Raw genomic sequence first — 6,550 nt, 5'->3', positions numbered from 1 at the left:
CAGTAAAACATACACAATGTTAGTATTAAGTGGTCTCAGTAAATTAGCCATGTAAGAAATAGAGTCAATACATCTCTCCTCTGAAGCTTGGGTGTAAAAGGATGCTAGCTTTTGGTCTTCTCTAATTTTCACATCTGATGTGAGTGAATCAGTATATTGTCATTTATGCTGAGATAACAAATACAGCCACTGACAGATTATCTCATCATAAGAAAATGCTGGTGGCGAAGAGTAAGGGGTATCTCTTTTCCATGTTCACTTGATTTCCTCCATCCTTTCACTGACAGTAATAGCAGTTTCACAGGTCATCGGTAGTGCAAAAAGCATCACTTAAAGTACTTGCTGTCACTGTCTGTGCAAAGATGCCTGAGGAGAACGCTACCTGTTATTACAGTCAAAACCCTGTTAACGAGATGGATTTTTGCTGAGAGTGAGGCTGAAGTGAGAGCTACATCTCAGGTAAGGGGTCGCCTACCCAATTATAATTACCGATGGAGTTATAAAAATCAAGAAAAATGTCTGATATGAGCACTGTTCTCCCAATTTGATGCTTGAGCTTCTGCACCAGAATGTCCTGATTTTTTTTTTTTTAATCTAACAAATCAGAATCTCTGGAAGTGGCAACCAGAAATCTGCATTTTTAACAAGGAGATCAAATTATTAATATTGAAGTTGACCTATAGTTCCTCTAGTTATGTATCAATATGCCTGCTCCAGCCTGATGGAAAAAATGGCTTTTCCCTTATTCTTTATCATCAAGTGAAATTGGCAGAATGGTAAGGATTGTGTATAACAAATGTTTCATTTTCACTTTAGGTAGTCAAAAACTTGAAAAATTCTCCAGTCCAGATCTCAGACCATAAGCTAATTCTCTTTTATTTTCATATTTAAAATATAAGAATTCAAGTAGTTCACGTTAGTGATAATCATTGAATAATTTTTAAAATTATTACAAACGTTTTAGAAAACATAATGACTAAGCCTCTACATTTTCAAGCTAGGGCAAATATTTTAACAAATTAACTTTGCCTCTCTTTATACCAAAGAGGGTTTTGGTCATTTTTGTGACTGGTTTATCAAAGACGAACAAGAAAATTCTGCCAACTGATTAAGATGGTTATGAATGAATCGTATCCTTTTTTTTTTAAGCTCTTTATTGGAATATAATTGCTTTACATTCTTGTACCAGTTTTTGAGGTACACCAAAGTGAATCAGCTGTATTTATACATATATCCCCATATCCCCTCCCTCCCACGACTCTCTCCCACCCTCCCTGTCCTGGCCCTCTAGAGCATCACCCATCATCGAGTTGATCTGCCTTTGTTATACAGCAACTTGGCCACTAGCTATCTATTTTACATTTGGTAGTGTATCTATGTCTATGCTACTCTCTCACTTCGTCCCAGCTTCCCCTTCACCTCTGCCCCCCCACAACCCCATGTCCTCAAATCCATGAATAAATCATACCTTTTAATTGTGGTTTCTTGGATGGCCAGTCCTGTCACTTGTTATTTGCAAAGCTCATATATAAGGAAAACAACCATATACTAAACAACCTAATTTTCTTATGAGATTCTGAGTAAATGTGTATGGCCAAAACTGAGTAAGATGGCTATAGGTAAAATAGGTAATAATTAGAGATTGGTAAATAACTAAGGGGGAAAAATAAAACAAAGAAATGATTTTTTTTTAAAGTTGGTGGAGTCAGTTTCTTGCAACCATCTTAAGAGTGAGATCATTTTATTATAAAATTGTTTTAACATCTGTATCCCTTGAATGAGATTTGATTCAACAGTGCTACATGAGGATTTCCATATTATTTTCTCACATAAGTGCTATACATTATGGATTCATATTTTAAAAGAACAGGACAAAATTAAATGAACAGATTCTGGTAGGATTTCTAGTCTTTCACTCTCTAATGAGTGATTTAAGTTCCTCATGTTCTCATGAAATAGCCTTTTAACAGTGTAGTAGTACTAGAAGTCAAAAAGCATTAGCATAACAACATCAGCTTCAGAAATTGTATGATATTTACAACATATCACCTCTACCCCAAGCAATTATTGATACAATGGAAATGAAACACAATGAATCAAATTTAGAAACTGATTTTTTTTAGCTTATATACATACCCATTGAATTTTCATTTACATTTATCAAGCATCTAATAATTTGGAGTTTTGTGTAGACAGTGAATTGAAGAAAGAAACAACTCTTTGATATACATCATTTATATGAATTAGTGAGAGTCTACATTTGGAAGAATAATATTTAAGTCAGTTTTAATTTTATATTTGCATAGTGCTTACAAATACTAATTCATGTAATCCTTATGACAGTTCTATGAGGTATGCGTAACTACTGTCATCTCCATTTCTGATGTAAGCAAAATGATGGCATAGAAAATTTAAGGAGCTTGCCCAGGGTCACAAAGATGGTAAGTCATCAGGAAGCAAGCTTCATACTCAGTCTAAAGTCCATGTTCTTCTATATACAATGGAATATTACTCAGCCATAAAAAGGAACAAAACTGGGTCATTTGTAGAGACATGGATGGACCTAGAGACTGTCATACAGAGTGAAATGTCAGAAAGAAAAACAAATATCGTATATTAATGCATATATGTGCAATCTAGAAAAATAGTACAGATGAACCAGTTTGCGAGGCAGAAATAGAGAAACAGATGTAGAGAACAACTGTATGGACACCAAGGCGGGGATGGGGGTGGGATGAATCTGGAGACTGGGATTGACACATATACACTAATATGTATAAAATAGATGACTAATGAGAACGTGCTGTATAGCATAGGGAAATCCACTTCACTGTACGGTAGAAATTAACACTGCATTGTAAAACAACTATACCCCCAATAAAAAAATAAATTAAAAAGAAAATCAAAAAAAAGAAAAAAATATGTAGAAAAAAAAAGTTCATGTTCTTAACGGTTGACTCAGTCTTACCTCTATTAAGAGGTAAGAATATAATCATATTTCCAAACCATTTTCTTATTATGCTGTATCTATAGTCTATAGCTATCTTTTAATCTGAAAAACTTACAGACTTTTGGGACACCTTCCTACCTACTACAGTGATGTTATGACACTTGCATAAGCTGGCAAGAAAACAAACAAACAAACAAAAATCTCTCCACTTTTTTAAGGTTTTCAGAAATAAATTATAGTTTTTATTTGATAATTTATATTTTTTCTTTTTCTATAAAGTATCCTCATTGGTGAGTATAGATAGTAATAATTATAATACTTATACTTTATGGAAATCACAGTAGAACTTACAACACTTTAGAGCTAGATAAGTACTGTGATGATTTTTCTGAATAATTTTGAAGATAAAGATCAGAGAAATTAAACATTTTGTGTTTGTTTGCTATGTAATGGACGTGAGTTAATTCCTGTCTGTGAAGGATTCTTGCCTTCTTCCTCATAGGACCTAAATTTCCTATTGAGGAATGACTTCTCCCTGATTCTGGTCATCTTGGGGGGAGTAAACAATTGACATTGTGGCTGTCAAGGCTCCACATCTTCCCTTACGTTGGCCATCTACACCTGGGCCCCACCTACATCACAGTCCTGGTCTCCATTCAAAGGCAATGAATCTTGAGCATCTGAGGCAAGAGTGGGAGAAGAATATTTAGAGGTGACTTGTCCCAGTGGGACATGGACGCAGTAGCTGATTATATCTTTTGTCTTATACCTGCAGCTGTTCCGCATTTGAAAGTTTCTGTTTTTCTTGCTTTCCAGCACTTTAGAAGAGGTATTGGTTTTAGCCTATTCTTTTCAGGCCTCAAGCCTTACCCAGATCCTTGCAGTAAATCAAATTTCGCTTAATTAGCTAGAGTTGCTGCTTTCTGTAACTTACAACAGTGAATCTTAACATATATATCTTTTCTTCTCCTTTGTTTCAGGTCACCCAAATGATAAATAGCCAAAAAAGACTTGAGTGTACCTAATTTTCCTTACTTGAATTCCCATACCCTTTTCAGTAAGGAATTCTGCTCCACCAAGTATATATAGTACCTTCCCCATTCTTCACATTCAAATCTTGTTGTTTGAACTCTTGATATCCAAAATCCCAGAACCAAATAGAGTTGATGATATCCCTTTCTATCCAAATTGTTTATCTAAATGGTTCTTACTTAAAATAAAAAGACAGGTCCTTCCCTGGTGGCACAGTGATTAAGAATCTGCCTGCCAATGCAGGGGACACGGATTCAAGCCCTCGTCAGGAAGATCCCACATGCCACAGAGCAACTAAGCCCATGTGCCACAACTACTGAACCTGTGCTCTAGAGCCCACAAGCCAGAACTATTCGGCCTGTGTGCCACAACTATTGAAGCCACATGCCTAGAGTGAGTGCTCTGCAACAAGAGAAGCCACAGGACTGAGAAGCCTGCACACCGCAATGAAGAGTAGCCCCTGCTTGCCGCAACTAGAGAAAGCCTGAGAAGCAAAGAAGACCTAATGCAGCCAATACATAAAAAAAAATTTTAAAAAAAAGGGACTTGTACATCAAAAGCCTAATTATTTAAAAAAAATATAAAAATAAAGAAAAATAAAAATTGAGTTGGATAGAAAGGGATACATTATGGGCAATGAACTTGTTCTACAGAATTAACTAGATTGGGTAGCAAATGGACAGTTACCAAGTACAATTTCTGTATGAGAAGCAAAAATCTTATATTAAGACTCAGACTACAATTGTGGAATTAAAGACCAAAAAATGGAGTGGAAAGATAGGGCAATATCCTTTCAAACAGATTTCATTTCTTTAAGATGTAATCAATATTTTCTAACAAACGTATGCAGCTGCCCCTGTCCTAAACTCTTCTGGGAGATTTTCTGATTCATTATGGAAAAATGCCTAAAATATCTGTACTCTCTGATAAGACTCCTGAACTATAAGTACAAGTTGTTTCCAGGGAAGAAGACTTTAAAATTTTATTTCCTACAGATTAAGATAAAATAATATAACCTAAAGGAGATATCTATTTTATTAAGAATCAGAGATTGTTTGACCTGAAAGGGATTGTAGTGACCATCTAGATCAAAATTCCTATATTTATAAGTGTGAAAACAGAGGGTCAAGCTGATAAAGTGGCTTGTATAAGATGATAGAGGTTCAGGGCAGGCTAAACATTCACTATATTAAGACCATGTGCCGGGATCAACTCGGCGACTCGAGGTGAGTGACGGGTGCCGCAAGCTTGAAGAACACACAGACACAGACTGAAGAGAAAGATGGGACCGGGGGACTCAAGACCTCTAGGATCAAGAGCCTCGCTGATTGATCCCACGTTGCTTTTATTGAGTTCTCGGCATAGCCTAAGGGTCTAACACTCCCAGGTTAATCCCATAAACAATCAAAGGCCTCACATGACTGGGGGCAATGATCTTTGTTTGCCTCCTGGGTCCTGATTTGAGCTGGGCGTGGAGAGCAAAGCAGCCCTGGGGGCAGGAGACCTCTCTCAAAAGGATTAAGGGTCTGTGCCCCACCCGTGTTGGCCCCTCTGCGGCTGTGCCTGTCTTAGGTTGTTCCTCCTCTGAGGAATCTTACCCGTCTTTGGCTAACCAGCCATCCCTCAGGACCAAACAGGGTGATATTAGTCTCCACGCCCCGCACCCTCAGCTCCTCCACTGCTCAAGCAGGACATTCTGAATCCCATTGCTCGGCCCACATACTTAAACATTTTCAAGGTTTCAAAAAGGTTCCAGAATGTCTTCCCACAACCATGCATGAGTCCCCAGACCTAGTTCTTTTCCTAGGTCTGGTTTTATAAATGCTGGTGATAAACCAAGTCTGTTTTATATTATGCATCTTGTGTGGGAAATGTCTGTGATTCTAGGTATCTGATCAACCTTGAGAAATGACAGCACTGTTAGTGTAATAAACTTTTGAAGATAACCATTCCTAATTTGATGATTACCAGTTGCCATTAAATGAGTTGCAAAATTATTGTGTTTTATTTTCTAGGAAAAAAAACAAGATGATAGAGGTTGTTAGTGATCTTTTCTAACTCCCAAGCTAGTGTTTGTCCTATCACACTCTACCTATGATTGACAAAGAAATGAAACTTTATTTTGTTCTTAGTCATTGTAATATTTCCTCCTCAAACTACATTTATTAAATTTTACACTTTATAATTCACAATCATATTTTTATTAGGCTCTCTACACTGTCTATTATTAAATTATCATGTTTTCAGATGATTAGGGATTTGGAATGTCCTATTCCACTGGATAACAGGGCAAAGATACAAAGAAATACTGTGAGCTTATAGAGTCATGGAGCAAAGAAGCCTGATATAAGAAACAATGCAGAAGCAAAGTAAAATAGAAAAGTACTCCAAGCAAAAAACAACTCATCAGGTTAAAGCCTAAAAGAGAATAATGTGGGTTTCTATTTGACAGCAAGAGGAAATGCTCAATGGAAAACATTAAAAAGGAAATGATTCACAGTACTTCACTTCAGTTTTTATACATAAAAGATGTCACTTGTGTTCAGACAATTGGAGAAAGCCACAAAG

The 6,550-nt window shown here is 36.5% G+C and overlaps 1 non-coding gene across 1 annotated transcript; it reads left to right on the top strand.

The window, feature by feature from the left end:
• Positions 1-5,721: 5,721 nt before the first annotated feature.
• LOC130859713 (small nucleolar RNA SNORA72) lies at positions 5,722-5,818 on the top strand. The gene has a single exon (XR_009055271.1). It is a non-coding gene; the product is annotated as a small nucleolar RNA SNORA72 (small nucleolar RNA).
• The last annotated feature ends 732 nt before the right edge of the window (positions 5,819-6,550 follow it).

This window comes from Hippopotamus amphibius, chromosome 8 (genome assembly GCF_030028045.1).
Source record: "Hippopotamus amphibius kiboko isolate mHipAmp2 chromosome 8, mHipAmp2.hap2, whole genome shotgun sequence".
NCBI lineage: Eukaryota > Metazoa > Chordata > Mammalia > Artiodactyla > Hippopotamidae > Hippopotamus > Hippopotamus amphibius.
The sequence above is the reverse complement of the archived record's forward strand: the minus strand, read 5'-3'. Positions and strand labels throughout refer to the sequence as shown.